At 48.7% G+C, this 16,881-nt stretch overlaps 1 protein-coding gene across 3 annotated transcripts in view; it reads left to right on the top strand.

Annotated features, from left to right (window-relative positions):
- TP53I11 (tumor protein p53 inducible protein 11) overlaps nucleotides 1-16,881 on the top strand; it is a 203,144-nt gene that overhangs the window by 39,431 nt on the left and 146,832 nt on the right. Inside the window, exon 1 of one of the 3 annotated variants that reach the window (XM_082270314.1) lies at nucleotides 10,957-10,975. The exons of the other annotated variants lie outside the window; for them this stretch is intronic. The gene's annotated coding sequence lies outside the window, so the exon portion shown is untranslated. Of the gene's footprint in view, nucleotides 1-10,956; nucleotides 10,976-16,881 lie in introns of those variants that run through there. 3 annotated transcript variants of the gene reach the window in all.

The raw sequence follows: 16,881 nt of genomic DNA, 5'->3' as shown, positions 1-16,881 counted from the left end.
CTTGTTCTAAGTTCCAGGGCCGGGACAATACTTACTGCAGCCCCAAAATTCCCCCTTCCAAAAAAATAATCCCCTCCACCCCCCCCCACCTCACATTATACCACGGTGCCCAGGGCAGCTGCCCCTCATCCCGGCCCTGGGACTTTAGAACAATACTTACTGAAGCCCCCAAATTCCCACTTCCAAAACACTAATCCCCTCCCCCCCCAACCTCCTTGTGGTGCCCCCCCCCCCCCACCTCACATTTTACCAGTGCACAGGGCAGCCGCCCCTTGTCCCATGCCTGGGACTTAGAACAATACTTGATGCAGCCCCCAAATTTCCACTTCCAAAACACTAATCCCCTCCCCCCCAACCTCCTTGTGGTGCCCCCCCACCTCACATTATACCACAGTGCCCAGGGCAGCCACTCCTTTGTCCCGGCCCTGATTACAATGTACCTTATCTTTGTGACCGCAATATAACTTTATAGGTCCAAATGCAACCCCCCCCCCCCCCCCCCCTTTTCCATGAGAAGGTTAACTTTGCAGCAGAGGACTATGAATGTGAAACTTTGTGTTCCTAGTTCTCAGACTGGATGTCAATTAGCAAAATTAGTTAAGAGTTGTTGATTTGTCTGATGCTGGTAAACCTGATCTGGGGCGTCTACAGTCTGGTCACGGGGGTTAAAGGGTTAAAAAACAATGTGCTGCATCACTGTACCCCTCTGTGATTTAGTCAATCAGACGGATGCATTTGGAATCGGCATGATTGCAGGGAGGCCCCCCCCCCCCCACCTCTGTATGTCTAGTGGGTAAATGGGTTCCTTTCCTTAGTGTTGTTGTTGGCATAATAAAACTGTCGCTGTCTCTGCATCCATCTGAAGTGCCCCCTCCCTCCCTAAAACAAGGCATGGCTGCTGGTTTTGCATTTGGTGTTGTGCCACTTACTCTATCATGGGCCGTCCCCCCCATGCATTTTACAAACTGGGCCATCAAAAGATGGTGCTGCAGTGCCATGCATTTTGCAATGGGGCAATTTAGAGAAAAAAAAATCATGCCTGCACCTTTTTTGCACATTTAACGCAAATAGTTCATTGGATTTCACTAATACGCAAAGCGTGGGAACTCTCAAAGTACACGCGTTCAGATTCACCACCTGAGCCCTAAGGGGGTCTAGTTCAAATTTTTTTTTTTTATTTTGTGGGCCTGATAAACTATTGGTGGTGTCCAAGTAAGACATTTCGACACGATCATTATGTGCAAAATTATCGCAAATCTTGGCAAATGATCTATTTTGTCTCTTAAGGAGTCCTGCGGCGCTGACTGCTTGATGCACTAATGCGCTTTTTCTAAGCGCCCAAAATATATGCAGTCTTTTCCAATATTCAGTCACACAAATTGCGACATTAGCGTGGAATGTCACAAATGAGGACGCAGATGCTGCGTTCAGTGGGAACATGCATTGCCAATGATTCAGACATGCAAAGATCGGGAATATTGCTGCACTCTTTAGCGCGCTGATTTTAGCGTGAAACGCGCTACCTTTTTATGTTCCTGTCATACCTGTGATGTGATTTTAATACTTCAATAAAGTTACCAAGGAGTGCGGCAATATTCCGGATCTTTGCATGTCTCTGAATATCACAGATGAGCTATGCAGCACCCTGGGTTCCTGTTCACAACGTGTGAGAGTCGGTCACTGACCAAGAGCGACATTTCTTTGGCTTCATTGCCAAATGATTGGTCGCACTCGTAAAAAAAAAAAAAAAAAAGTCAGTCTGCACTATTAATGTTGCATTGGGGGGCCCCGACACTGCAACGGTAAAATAGTCATTTTATCCTAGGAGTAGATTTGAAGGGTGTATTACTTTCCTCACTCCGGCAGGGTCTCTACAGCGGTGCCAACAAGGCTGAAAAGTCTCCCTCTAAGTTGCTCCTGGCCTCCTCCCTCCACCATATACAATGGAAGGTTAAGAACCGCACTTTTTATGTGATGACACCAAGAGGCCGCCCACCGCCTGGAGCGCTGGCGGTAGAGTGGGACAATGCAAGAGCCTGTAAGTGAAGCCGTCTCTTCATCTTCCCCTAGACATAAGGAGCATTTACCACTGCAGTGTGGGGGTGGGCTGCCACTGCAAGGCTTTATACCATGTATTTTTTTCAAGCGTTGAGGTTTTAAAGTTATTGTAAGGCTGGGTTCATACTGGGGCGCCTTCAAATTTGCCCGACTGAAGCCGCCCCGTGTAGCGCGACTTCAGCGGGGCTTGCAAACGACTTCTCTAATAGAAGTCAATGCAAGTCGCCCGCAAAGTAGTGCAGGAACCTTTTTCTAAGTCGGAGCGACTTGAGTTGCTCCAATTAGAACGGTTCCATTGCACTGAATGGAGCTCCATGATGAGCTGCCTCAGGGGAGGACTGGGGCAGGGGGGGGCAATTGCCCCCCGGGCCACTCTGGTGCCCTGTAAAAAGGCTGCACTGCTGCTGCCACAGACATGCCTAAAGGATTCCTGGTGAAGAGAAGTAAAAAGTCCACACCGCTGAGCTACTGAGTGCAGGATGAAGACAAGGACAGAGCGCAGCCCCCCCCCCCCCCCCCCCCCAGCGTGGATGGTGTAAACGGTGACTGAGCAGAGGCCAGTTCCATGCCCCACTGGAGACTCTCCTCCCCCAGGCACCCTCAACCGAGCTGCTCCAGCTCCCCCCAACCACCCCCTGCTTGCCAGGTTGGGAGTAGAACGTACCTGGATTGGAGCTTCAACATGGAATGAGGGTCAGGAGGAGACTGGGGAGAGTGGGAGGGGACCGAATGGCTGCACCAAGGACCTCTGGTTTGTTCTTGCCCCCTGGGCTGAAAGTTGCCAGTCAGCCCCTGAGCTGCCTCAACTCCGCAAACAGGGAGAGCATGAGTGGCCGCTCATTTACTTGTTGGCGCTGGAGAGTAGGCTTTTTGACAGCAAAGCAGTTAGGAATAGCCTGATAAATGTAAAAAAAAAAAAAAGCCCAGAGTGCCACCTGTTGGCTGAAACATGAATGGAATATTATATATGATGGAGGGGGGTGGGAGGGATACAGCACTTTCTGTACTGCCATTGTTCATTGCTTTTCCTTATTGAACACGTATGATGGTTCTTTTTATCCTTGATTTGTGCTACATTTAGAAAGTCGACATTGCCCAGATGACAGATACAAGAAAAATCTGATCTTTGATCTTGTTCTTGGTGCTACAAAGTGGAATGTGTGTCTGCTTTGCCCGAATATGGCAACATTTTTGGTTGGATTGGTTTTATTATATATAATTTATTCATTATTTTTTTTTTTTTTTTTTTTTTTTTTACTATTCTGTATTCCTGAACCATTTCCATATCCTGTATGGGCAGATTGAATCGATCAGTTCTTGTTCTTCTTGCTGGAAAAGCTGCATATCTTGTCTCCATCATACACATGGTCAAGATGGTTATATACAGTGCTGTATCTTGGCCTAGGCCAACAAGGCCCAGGCCTAGGGCAGCACTTTGCAGGGGGGCAGCAAAAAAGCTGATGGGGCTGCACTGATATGCTGCCCTCATGGGCACTGATATGTTGCACTGATGGGCACTAATAGACTGCACTGATAGCCACTGATGAGGCAGGACTGATAGGGCTGCACTGATAGGGCTGCACTGATAGGGCTGCACTGATAGGGCTGCACTGATAGGGCTGCACTGATAGGGCTGCACTGATAGGGCTGCACTGATAGGGCTGCACTGATAGGGCTGCACTGATAGGGCTGCACTGATAGGGCTGCACTTGTTGCAACTGATGGGGCTGTACTGGTGGCCACTGATGAGGCCGCGCTGATATGCTGCACTGATGGGCAGCAATGAGGCTGCACTGATCACTGATAAGGCTGCACTGATGGGCATTGATGAAGCTAAACTTATGGGAACTGATGAGGCTGCACTGATGGGCACTGATAGACTGTGGTTGTGGTCTGTGGTATACAGATGACAGGGCGGGTCATAAACATGAAAGGGTGTGGACTTTACAGGAAGGGGTGGGTCAGATTTAAATTAGGGGTGCCCAAGTTTAGTCATGCCTAGGGCAGCACAAAACCTAAATACACCACTGGTTATATATTGGAATTAAAGTGAGCCTGTCATTTTAGAGAGTGCATCTTGTGGAGCATAAAATCCTCTGTGTGCTTCTCCAGAAATAGAATGAATGAATGGATCAAGGCACCCTGCCACTGACAGCTGTGATTGTTTCAAGATCTGTAGCAGCTGATCCTGTTCAGGTTAGGATTCCTATATCGGTTCACGGCACTTGTGGTCATAAACCTAGGTCAATCCTCCCGATAAAAGATATATCAGAACCAGAGTTGGTGTTCTTTTGCCATCAGTCTTCTATCTATAAAGACAGAAGTGGTGTTTGTGTGGGTTTTTTTTTTTTTAATTATGTTTAACAGATGCATTTAAAGAGGGCGTAAATGTCCTTCTCTTTTACCCTTTTCGGTAACCCTATAATAAGGCTTACCTATAGGTAGTGTAAATACCGGTACAGTTTAGGAGATATTTACCTTGCATGCTGCCAGTGACATCACTGGCGCATGCACTCTGAAGGACCAGCCGCCCGTGCCGTTCCTTCAGAGCTCTGTGCTGCATGCTCGGGAGTGATGTCACCGTGGCTCCAGCCAGTCACAAAGCCGGAGTCTGCTAACCCAGAAGCAAGACAGGTGAAGATAAGAGGCGCCAGCAGTGCTGACTTCACAGCTTTTTTTTTTTTTTTTTTAGGTTTTAGAAAAATGTGCTAGTATGCTATGCATACTGCCCCCCCCCCCCCACTTTAAAGTGGAATCTCCCTCTCCCTTGAAATGTGCCACATTTGGCATCTTTCAGGACGTCAGACATTCGACCACTCCTTCTTCCTCTGCTTTCTGGCCAGTAACCGAGCGCAGTAGGGACCCGGCCATGAGGCTGCAAGGCTTCACTGCTAGGTTCCCTTACCGGCAATGGCGGCAGCATCTGACAGCCGGTGTGGGGGGGGGGGGGGGGAGCAGAGAAGACAGCGGTGGCTGACCTTCACCAGCTCTCTGCTCAGGGATCTCTGAGCGGTGTTTGATCGCTCGAATCTCAGCCTTAGAGCCTGCAGGGGGACACATGCGGCATCAGACTAATGACTAATACTTCATCCACCTAGGTAGGTATGATTTTTAAAAAAAAAAAAAAATAAAAAAATTATTTTAATCATGAAGGCTTTGCATAACTTCTCCCAAGAGCCAGTCTACCGCTTGCATCAGGACTGTGGACTCTCCCAGGAGCCGGCCCACCGCTTGCATCAGGAGCCAGCCCACCGCTTGCATCGGGGGCTGCAGACTCTCCCAGGAGCCGGCCCACCGCTTGCATCGGGACTGCGGACTCTCCCAGGAGCCAGTCTACCGCTTGCATCGGGACTGCGGACTCTCCCAGGAGCCAGTCTACCGCTTGCATCGGGACTGCGGACTCTCCCAGGAGCCAGTCTACCGCTTGCATCGGGACTGCGGACTCTCCCAGGAGCCAGTCTACCGCTTGCATCGGGACTGCGGACTCTCCCAGGAGCCAGTCTACCGCTTGCATCGGGACTGCGGACTCTCCCAGGAGCCAGTCTACCGCTTGCATCGGGACTGCGGACTCTCCCAGGAGCCAGTCTACCGCTTGCATCGGGTGCTGCGGACTCTCCCAGGAGCCAGTCTACCGCTTGCATCGGGTGCTGCGGGCTCTCCCAGGAGCCGGCCCACCGCTTGCATTGGGTCTGCATTGTATAGAGACCCAGTGATGATGTCACTGGATGTAAAATAAGGTATCATGTTGAACGGAGGAGCCAGGGAAGGCAAAATATAAGTGGATTAAAACTGCAGCCTTACTAGATGACTGTTGAACAATATTCCCCCCACCTCCACTTACAAAAAACATCTTTCATTATGTTGGCATTTCTCTGTGCGCATACACGACTTGCACAATTGTGAGGATCTACACGAAATGCTGTGCCAGTGTCCTCAAGCCATCTACCAGAATATTACCCATCAGCGAAGTGGTCCCCTAACTATCCTCTTGCGTTGAAGCATTTTCTGAGAGCCAGCGATATTATTGAGGCCTGAGAAATGCGACGTTGCTAAACCCCGCTGGATCGACAGCCTGCTTTCTCATGCATATGAGTTCCTCCCACTAAATTGCAGCTTCCGCCGTGCCTAGGTGACAGGTACACTTTAATTATAGAGCGCTGTAGAGGAACTAAAATACTTTTAACAAGTTAATACGCAGGTTGTTCTGCTGATAGCGCTTTTTATTGTGAGTGTTTGCAGCTATTATTATTATTGTTGCCCGCAGGGTGGAGGATGGGGTGGCGCTCGGTAGTTGGAGGAGACGGTTTCTGGCCTCTGACCTTTCCTGTGTAGCCAGATTGCTGTGGGAACAAACTTTTTACTATTGTATCCTGCGGGATTTACTACAGAGCAGAGGCGTGCCTCTAAATATTTACATTGTACATCACTCTTCTGTAACTATTTATCCCATTTAATATCTCTTTGGTGTGTTTACTAAATATCCTCATTAGTTCCGGAGATCGGTGACACTTATAATGGAAATAAACATTTTACAAGAGATGTAACCTTTTTAATCTTTTCTTTAGGGATTGTGTACAGCAGATGCTGCAAATGTGTTTATAAATGCCATAGCAAGCAAAATGTATTTCAGTGAGATTAGTTTACAACCTGGGGTCCCCAAATTTTCAAAACAAGGGGCCAGTTTACTGTCCTGACTTTAGGGGGCTGGAGTGACCAGTGGAAGTAAAAAATGCCCCAGTGTCAGTGGGAAGAAAAAAATTACACAGGGCCTGTAGTCCGTAGAAGGAGGAATAGTGCCCCATCATTAGTATTAAGGCTACGTTCACATGTTGGCGTAGCGGATCGAGGGCAGAATCACTGCGATTCTGCCCACGATCCGGAAATCATTGCAAATCGCGGGACGCCTGTGCGTTGCTGTTTGGTTTACAATGGCACCCCAAACGCTGTGCGACGTTGCCGCGATTTCCGCCTGCCGAATCGCGGTAACATTGCGAAAAAAAAATCGTGGGTTGCATGACGCCCAAAAAAGGTACAAGAGCTTCTTTTGGGCGTCATGCGACCCGCGATTTTGTTTGCGTGATGTTACCGCGATTGGGCAGGCGGAAATCGCGGCAACATCGCACAGCGTTTGGGGTGCCATTGCAAATCAATGGCAACACACAAGCGTCCCGCGAATTGCAATGATTTCCGGATCGAGGGCAGAATTGCGGTGATCTGCCCGCGATGCGCTACGCCAACACGTGAACGTAGCCTAAGAGGGGGAACAGTGCCTAATTGTTTATATCAGTGGGAGGAATTTTTGCCCCATTGCTGGTGTCAGTGGAAATAATAATGCCCCATTGCTGGTGTCAGTGGGAGGAATAGTGCCCCAAGATTGGCCTCCGTGGACAGAAAAATACCCCATTGTTCGTATCCATTCAAGGAATGGTTCCCCAATGGTTTAAGTGGGAGAAATGGTGTCCCATCATTGTTTAAATCCATAAGAGGGATGGTTCCCCACTGGTGTCAGTGGGAGGGATAGTGTCCCATCATTGGTGTCAGTGGAAGGAAAAACACCCCGTTGTTGATATCTGTACGAGGAATGGTTCCCCACTGGTGTCAGGGGGAGGAATATTGTCCCATCATTGGTGTCAGTGGAAGGAAAAACACCCCGTTGTTATCTGTACGAGGAATGGTTCCCCACTGGTGTCAGTGGGATGAATATTGTCCCATCATTGGCATCGGTGGAAGCAAAAAAGGCCCCATTATTGGTATCAGTAAGAGGAATGGTTCCCACTGGTGTCAATGGGAAGAATAGTGTCCCATCATTGGCATTCGTGGAAGAAAAAGCACCCCATTGTTGGTATCTGTACAAGAAATGGTTCCCCACTGGTGTCAGTGGGAGAAATATTGTCCCATCACTGGAAGGAAAAGTGCCCCATTGTCGGTATCAGTAAGAGGAATGATTCCCGACTGGTGTCAGTGGGAGGAATAGTGCCCCATCATTGGGGTCCATAGAAGGAAAAACACCACATTGATGGCATCCGTAAAAGGAATGGTTCCCCACTGCTGTCAGTGGGATGAATATTGTCCTACCATTAGCATCAGTGAAAGGAAAAATACCCCCTTGTTGGTGTCCTTGAAAGGAATGGTGCCCCCTTGTTGGTGTCCTTGAAAGGAATGGTGCCCCCTTGTTGATGTCAATGAAAGGAATGGTGCCCCCTTGTTGGTGTCGGTGTGTCCCAGGGGGCCAGATAAAGGCAAGGAGATGGAAACATGATACTTTGGGGCTGTTTCTCTTGTGAAGATACAGGCCAACTTTGCTGCATTGAGGGGCCAATATATGGGGCCATGTATTGTAAAATATTAGATGAGAACCTTCTTCCCTCAGCCAGAACACTGATGATGGGTCATGGATGGGTCTTCCAGCATGACAATGACACAAAACATTCCGCCAAGAAATGTCTCACCTCTGTGCTTGCCAACAAGGGTTTCTCCACCAAGTACTAAGTTATGTTTTGCTTGGGGATCAAATACTTATTTCACTCACTGAACTTCAACTTAACTTATACTCTTATAGCATTTGTTTTATGTGTTATCTTTTTTTTTTCTAGATCTTTTTTTTTTTTTTTTTTTTTATTCTGTCTCTATCATTTATGATATAAATTATAAAACCTTCATTTCTTGTAAGTGGGCAAACTGCAGGGGATCAAATACTTATTTTCCCCCACTGTCGCTATACTTGCCAAAGGGGCCAGCCTGAAGTGATCTAGTAGGACCTAAAGCAGAGTTCCACCCATATTTTTATCTTTGCACCATCCAGTTCATTGTAGCATGTTAAAGCATTGGGCATATATTTTTATTTTTTTTGCTCGAGTTACCTTTTTTCTAAGGGCCTTTTTTCGATGTACGTCATTTACGGTGGCGCATTGGGTCCCGGGAGAGGAGTGTCCTCAATCCCAGGAGTCAGTGGGCATCACCGCTTGGTAGCATTGCGTTATTTCCAAACCGGAAATGACGCAAAGCATAATGGAGAGCAGCACCTTTGCCCGGAAGAAGATACTATGGGCTTCACATGCCCACAATTAAGATGGGAGTGCGCTTGCAAAGGATAATAACTGTTAACTTACCCCAAAAAAAAAAAAAAAAACAAATAGAACTGAAATCGGTTAATTTATTATGTGTGTTGAACGGTCCGATGCACTGCCTACTTAGTTTTCTTGGGGAGTGCTATTACCACTTAAGGACCGCCCGCCACAGTTTTACTGCGGCAGGCAGCCCCTCCTGCGCGAACCGCCGTAAGATTACGTTGGTCGTGCGCCTGCTGCTAGGGGGGGAGCGTGCGCTGCTGGTGGCGCACTCCCGCCCCCACTCAGCAGCAGGGACTTCTGATGCACGGGGCTGGCGACTCCGATTGCCACCCGCGATCGCTCCCGGCTGTTCTTCTCTCTGGAATGATCATAGAGCGCCTGTGATCCTTCTATACAGGAACACATGTCTCTAAGATCATTTCAAAAGCCCCGCCCCCATACAGTTATAAACTCCCCTCTAGGTTAACCCCTTCCCTGCCAGTGTCATTATTATAGTAACAGTGCATATTTTTTTTTATCACTGATTACTGTAGTAATGTCACTGGTCCCCCCCAAAAGTGTCAAAAATGTAGGTCAGGGGTCCAATCTGTCCGCTGCAATGTCGCAGTCCCGCTAAAAATCATAGATCGCCGCTATTACTAGTAAAAAAAAAAAAAAAAACAATAAAAATGACATGTTTGCGCAACAGTTATCGCGTCTACAAACTAGGGGAAAGATTTGTCATTTTTATTGTTTTTGGTAAAAATAAAAAATGTAGCAGAATACAATTTTGCCTAAAATGACGAAGAAAAATTTATTATATATATATATATATATATATATATATATATATATATATATATATATATATATATATATATATATATATATATATATATATATATATATATATATATATATATATATATATATATATATATATATATATATATATATATATATATATATATATATATATATATAAATTTTTTTTTTTTTTTTTTTTTTTTTTTTTTTTTTTTTTGGGGGGGGGGGGGGGGGTGGAATGTTCTATAGCAGAATGTAAAAAATATTGTGTTGTGTTTTTTTTTTTTTTTTTTTTTTTTTTTTTTTTTCTTTCAGAATTGTCTTTTTGTGTTATAGTGCAAAAAATATAAAAATCGCACAGGTGATAAAATACCACTAAAATAAATCTCTATTTGTGGGGGAAAAAAGGACATCAATTTTATTTTGGTACAGCGTCACATAATTGCGCAATTTTCCATTAAAGTAACGCAGTGCCAAATCGAAAAAAATGACCTGGTCATTAAGGGGGCAAATCCTTCCGGTCCAAAAAAAATAAAAAAGGGATGCCCACCAAAATGCAAGTATGATGTAAATAAAGGTGGCAATACATAGATGTGAAACCAGCCTTCTTCACTATGTATTGGTTTGACATTATTTATTTTCTGTTTAGTATTACAATAGGGCTGGAACTCCTAAGTAAAAGCAGACAGAACATCAGATTTTCCACTGCTGGTTACCCGGCTTTGGCAGCAAGGTATTAAAAATGTAATAAGGGATTTCTGCGTTGTTGTGATCTGTTTGACTTCGTTTTCCATTTAAATAATCCTTTGTGTGAGTAATGCCCCCAGCGGGCGCCTTTCTGCGAGATGCTGTAAGCGCTCAATAACACGGCACTGGAAAGCATTATTAGGTAACAGGAATGCCAGGTGTATAATTTTGATCACCCCACACGTTACTTCGTGCAGAACGTCTTCAGTCCCACACCTTCTGCTCAGCTGGGCTGCGTTTTGCCGGCAGCACCGCGATCTGCACACATCTTCCAGTCATCTCCAACTGCTGCGCAGGCTGAGCGGAGCGAGTCGGTAAGTGAGGAAAACCTCAGGGAGACGGGGATGAGATTTACATAGAAAAGAGAAGAGTGCTGGAAGGGGGAACGGAGCGCTGATACTGGGAGAGGCAGAATAGAACTGGGAGAATGATAGCTGTATGACTAAGACTGGGGGGGGGGGGGGATCACTAAATGCCAGGAAAAGCAGAACATAGACGCAAGAAGCACTGAAAACAGGATTGCAGAACCTTGGGGCATGGGCACTGGGAGGGGGTTGGGCCATGGACTGGCAGTGGCAAAATCCTAAAGGGGTAGGGCAATGGATTGGTAAAGGCAGAATGCAGAGGAGGGGGCTTGAACTACAGGCTGGCAGGGGTAGAATCCAGAGGGGGGTTGGATGATAGGTTGGCAGATGTAGAATCCAGAGGGGGGTTTGGCAATGGGCTGGCAGGATCCAGTGGGGGGGGGGGTCAGATGACAGGCTAGCAGGGGCAGAACACAGAGGGGTATTTGGGCATGGGCTGGCAGAGGCAGAATTCAGAGGGGGTTGGGCTGGCAGTGGTAGAATCTGGAGGGGGTTTGGGCAATGGTTTCAGGGGCAGAATCCTGAATGGAGTCGGGCAACAGGCTGGCAAGGGCAGGATCCCGAGTGTGGTTGAGTGACTGGCTGGCAGGGGCAGAATCCCAAGGGCGTGGGTCTGGCCACTGGCTAGTGGGGGCAGAAACCCAAAGGGGGGGTCTGGCCATGGCTGGTGGGCGGTAGAATCCCGAGGGGGTGAGGGGGGACTTGGCCACAGGTTGGCGGGGGCAGAGTCTCTGGAGGGGGGGTGGGACCTGGCCACTGACTTGTGGGGGCAGAATCCCTGGAGGGGGGGTGGGACCTGGCCACGGACTGGTGGGGGCAGAATCCCTGGGGAGGGGGATGGGACCTGGCCATGGACTGGTGGGGGCAGAATCCATGGAGGGGGGGTGGGACCTGGCCACGGACTGGTGGGGGTAGAATCCCTGGAGGGGGGTGGGAACTGGCCACGGACTGGTGGGGGCAGAATCCCTGGAGGGGGGGTTGGACTCGGCAATGGACTGGTGGGGGCAGAATCCCTGGAGGGGGGGTTGGACTCGGCAATGGACTGGTGGGGGCAGAATCCCTGGAGGGGGGGTTGGACTCGGCAATGGACTGGTGGGGGCATAATCCCTGATGGGGGGTGGGACTTGGCCACGGACTGGTGGGGGAAGAATCCCTGATGGGGGGTGGGACTTGGCCACGGACTGGTGGGGGCAGAATCCCTGATGGGGGGGGACCTGGCCACGGACTGGTGGGGGCAAAATCCCTAGAGGGGGGGTGGGATCTGGCCACGGGCTGGCGGGGGCAGAGTCCCTGGAGGGTAGGGTGGGTTCCCGGCCATGGGCTGGCGGGGGCAGAGTTGGGGGGGGGGGGAGACCTGGCCACGGGCTGGCGGAGGCAGAGTCCCGGATTGGGGGGGACCTGGCCACAGGCTGGCAAGGGCAGAGTCCCGGATTGGGGGGGACCTGGCCACAGGCTGACGGGGGCAGAGTCCCGGATTGGGGGGGACCTGGCCACAGGCTGACGGGGGCAGAGTCCCGGATTGGGGGGCGCCTGGCCACAGGCTGGCGGGGGCAGAGTCCCGGATTGGGGGGCGCCTGGCCACAGGCTGGCGGGGGCAGAGTCCCGGATTGGGGGACGCCTGGCCACGGGCTGGCGTGGGCAGAGTCCCGGGGGAGGGAGGAAACCTGGCCACGGGCTGGCGGGGGCAGAGTCCCGGGAGAGGGGGGGTGAACCTGGCCATGGACTGGCAGAGAAATATGACTTTCTTTCTTGTTCTGATTATGCACAACTAGCCAACTTATCTGCTGTACAGGCCTCTGGATATGCTATACTGCCAGCAAACAATATCAATCCACACTGAACCTAAATTGGGAATTACCCTTTTGGGTATGGAATTATTCATCTTCACTCCCGGGGTCCAGCCGTACTCTATCGCACCGCCTTCAAATTAGGGCCATCCCTAGGTTCCAAATAATATCTCTACTAAAATTTCAGTGGCTCGGTTGGATCTGCTCCCATGCTTGCCCAGGGATTCTTACCTTGATGCCCCCATGTGACTGTCAGCTGTCCGACCTCCGGGTGTCCTATTCCCTCTGTTTTCTCCCGAAGAAGCGGGAAACCGCGAAACATGTCAAGTCAAGTCTGATGGCCTACACTAATATACACCGAAAGTATTTTGACACCTGCCTGTATACGCACCTTAGTGGCATCCCAGACTTAGCCCGTAGGGTTCAATATTGAGTTGGCCCACTCTTTGCAGCTATAACAGCTTCAACTCTTCTGGGAAGGCTGTCCACAAAGTTTAGGAGTGTGTCTATGGGAATGTTTGACCATTCTTCCAGAAGCGCATTTGTAAGGCCAGGCACTGATGTGGACGGGAAGACCTGGCTTGCAGTCTCCGCTCATAATTATCCCAAAGGTGTTCGATTGGGTTGAGGTGCAGGCCAGTCAAGTTCCACCACCCCAAACTTGCTCATCCATGTCTTTATGGACCTTGCTTTGTGCACTGGTGCACAGTAATGTTGGACAGGAAGGTACCATCCCCAAACTTTTCCCACAAAGTTGGGACCATGAAATTGTCCAACCCCACACCATAATCCCACCTCCACCAAATGATTTGGAGGGGTGGCCCAATACTTTTGGCAATATAGCGTGGATGAGTGAGTTTGAGGTGGAGGAACATGACTGGCCTGCACCTTAACCCGATCGAACACCTTTGAGATGAATTTGAGCGGAGACTGTGAGCCAGCGCCAGCATACCAAGACATTTTGGACAATTTCATGCTCCCAATTTTGTGGGAACAGTTTGGGGATGGCCCCTTCCTGTTCCAACATGACTGTGCACAAAGCAAGTTCCATAAAGACATGGATGAGCGAGTTTTGGGTGGAGAACCTGACCTCAACCCCATAGAACACCTTTTGGATGAATTAGAGCGTAGACTGCGAGCCAGGGCTTCTCGTACAACATCAGTGCCTGACCTCACAAATGTGCTTCTGGAAGAATAGTCAAACACTCCTAAACCTTGTGGACGGCCTTCCGAGAAGAGTTGAAGCTGTTATAGCTGCAAAGGGTGAGGCCCACCCTTTACAGCTATAACAGCTTTGACTCTTCTGGGAAGGCTGTCCACAAGATTTAGGAGTGTCTATGGGAATGTTTGACTATTTTGTTTGATTTTGTGCAGGTCAGTCAAGTTCCTTGGCCACTCGATATTAAACCCTACAGACTAAGACTGGGATGCCATTACATTTCATGTGCGTGTAAAGGCAGGCGTCCCAATACTTTTGACAATATAGTGTGCCTGGTGCTGTGATTAGGGAGAGAGGAGGAAAACGTTCCCCAGTTTTACCAGGTCTGTGTCTAGACCCAACAATCCTCAACCAGACAGTCCGATTTTGTCAGGATCAGAGCCATACTCTTTTGGTAACATAGTTGTATCTTCTCTGGAGTAGCTTCCCAGGTAGAAGTGTCCCCAATGTTGGGGGTGTAGAAACTGTAGAGGGATTAATTTGTACTCTTTATGTCCAGATGGATTTTTATAATGTACTGTTGATTATATGTATACTCGGGGCTTTTTTCAGCTGGAACTTGGTGGAACTTAGTTCCACCACCTCTGGGTCAGGCCCTCTGCTCCCTGCTCACCACTATCACTTGTAAACACGGAAGTCCACCTTCTGTGTTTACCAGTGACAGCTCATCTCCCAGCGGATTCTACAGATCTGGTCTCCTGAGTGTCTCTCACTGAGTGCAGGATAGGAACAAGGGAGGTGCAGTGCAGAATCTGACACCCCCACTGGATGATCTCCCTGCAAGTGAGAGAGGCAGAGTTATGCACAGTGTGCGGGGAAGTAGTAGAGCTGGCTAGGTGCTTCATCCTAATACAGCAACACCAGTAAGACATGTGGAAGATGGTGGAGCTTGTAAGGCGGAAGGGAGAAGATGGGGGGGCAGTGGAAGGGGATGGTTGCATGTAGAGGTCAGAGCTGAAGAGGGGTTAAAAGGAGATTTGAATAGGGGATGCAGAGGTAAGCAGCTGTGTAAGAAGGCTGAACTCTGTAGTGCACCCTTAAGCTTTGCATTCTGTGTGTAGTGCACCCTTAAGCTTTGCATTCTGTGTGTAGTGCACCCTTAAACTCTGTGCGTAGTGCACCCTTAAACTCTGCACTCTGTGCGTAGTGCACCCTTAAACTCTGCACTCTGTGCGTAGTGCACCCTTAAACTTTGCACTCTGTGCGTAGTGCACCCTTAAACTTTGCACTCTGTGCGTAGTGCACCCTTAAACTCTGCACTCTGTGCGTAGTGCACCCTTAAACTCTGCATTCTGTGCGTAGTGCACCCTTAAACTCTGCACTCTGTGCGTAGTGCACCCTTAAACTCTGCACTCTGTGCGTAGTGCACCCTTAAACTCTGCACTCTGTGCGTAGTGCACCCTTAAACTCTGCACTCTGTGCGTAGTGCACCCTTAAACTCTGCACTCTGTGCGTAGTGCACCCTTAAACTCTGCACTCTGTGCGTAGTGCACCCTTAAACTCTGCACTCTGTGCGTAGTGCACCCTTAAACTCTGCACTCTGTGCGTAGTGCACCCTTAAACTCTGCACTCTGTGCGTAGTGCACTCCAGATATTTAATGCCCATTTAAGACCCTTCCACTGTTAGTAAAATTTGACCACACCAAATATTTGATGCAGGTTTAAGGGGTCTTGGTTGAGCTCCTGCGGCTATTTTCTGAGAAAAAAAAAAAAAAAAAAGCCCTGTGTATGTATACTAATATGTATTCTTGGTTTTATAAAAGAAAAAAAACAAAAAAAAAACGTTGTCATGTTCTATGACCGTACCAATTAAAATCCTGTTGTCCGACCCAATCCCCCCCCCCCCCCCATCCACTGTCTTTTCGCAATACTTAGGATGTGGGTACCTGTATGTTGGGAAAAACCTCCCTCTGAGCAGTACCTTTTTAATTAAAATTCATAACTTTTATTAATTTTGTATCTTTTTATATCTGCCTGGAGTTCAGCTTTACCAGTGATGGTATCAGAGGCTGACCGTGGCAGCTGGTAAGTGGCAGTACCCTGGTGAACTGTCACCGATCCCGGTTCACAATGGGTGACAGATTGTGAGAATGATAAAAGTCATTTCCCGGCACAAGGGCTGGTGAAGTCAGGACCAGGAAATCTGTGCCAGGACAGCGAGAGGTCACAGACTGATTTATGGACAGTGATCTCCATGTCCTGGCGGGTACACTATGTTTAGATTCGGAGGCAGGCCGGGTCTCTGGGATTCTCAGCGTTAAGACGCCCGATTAAATATAATCCATGTTCTTGGCTTTGAGATTGCACTGGCAGAGAACAATGGTATAAATGGATGAGCGAGCAAATCACGTCATTAATCATTCGCAGCCAGTCGATCCGCGCACATCGCCCCTGAGATCCGTGTTCTGTGCGCTGGGACTTCACACGCAGCTCGTCTTCTTGATCTTATTACATCTCCAATAATTGGCCGTCTGTTTTACTGGGGAATCTTTGTGTGAATATTAAGCAGCAGCGTTTAAAGACCCAAGGTTTAAATGTTTCATGTAGCAAATATCGGCCGCACACTGCGGTATGGCCATGCTGAATAGCCCTAATAATTGAAGTCGCACATCTGGCCTACGTCCTTCCAAAGTTGTGTATTGGTAAAATAATCCGGTGTGCCGTCTGCTGGATGAAGGTTGGGTTTTGGTTCACCTTTTTGGATCTTGGGTGAACCCAGCATTGGGAATGGGATGTCCCCATGGACAATCTGACCTCAGTGTTGCTCCCCCCCCCCCCCCCCCCAATCACAGTGCTTTCCTAAAGAGGAGCTCCAGTGCCCCACCCACTAAAAATTAAGTCAGCAGCTA

The sequence above is a fragment of the Pelophylax lessonae genome, assembly GCF_965119305.1.
Source record: "Pelophylax lessonae genome assembly, chromosome: 10".
Lineage (NCBI taxonomy): Eukaryota > Metazoa > Chordata > Amphibia > Anura > Ranidae > Pelophylax > Pelophylax lessonae.
Note: the sequence above shows the minus strand (reverse complement) of the source record. Positions and strands in the feature narration are given on the sequence as shown.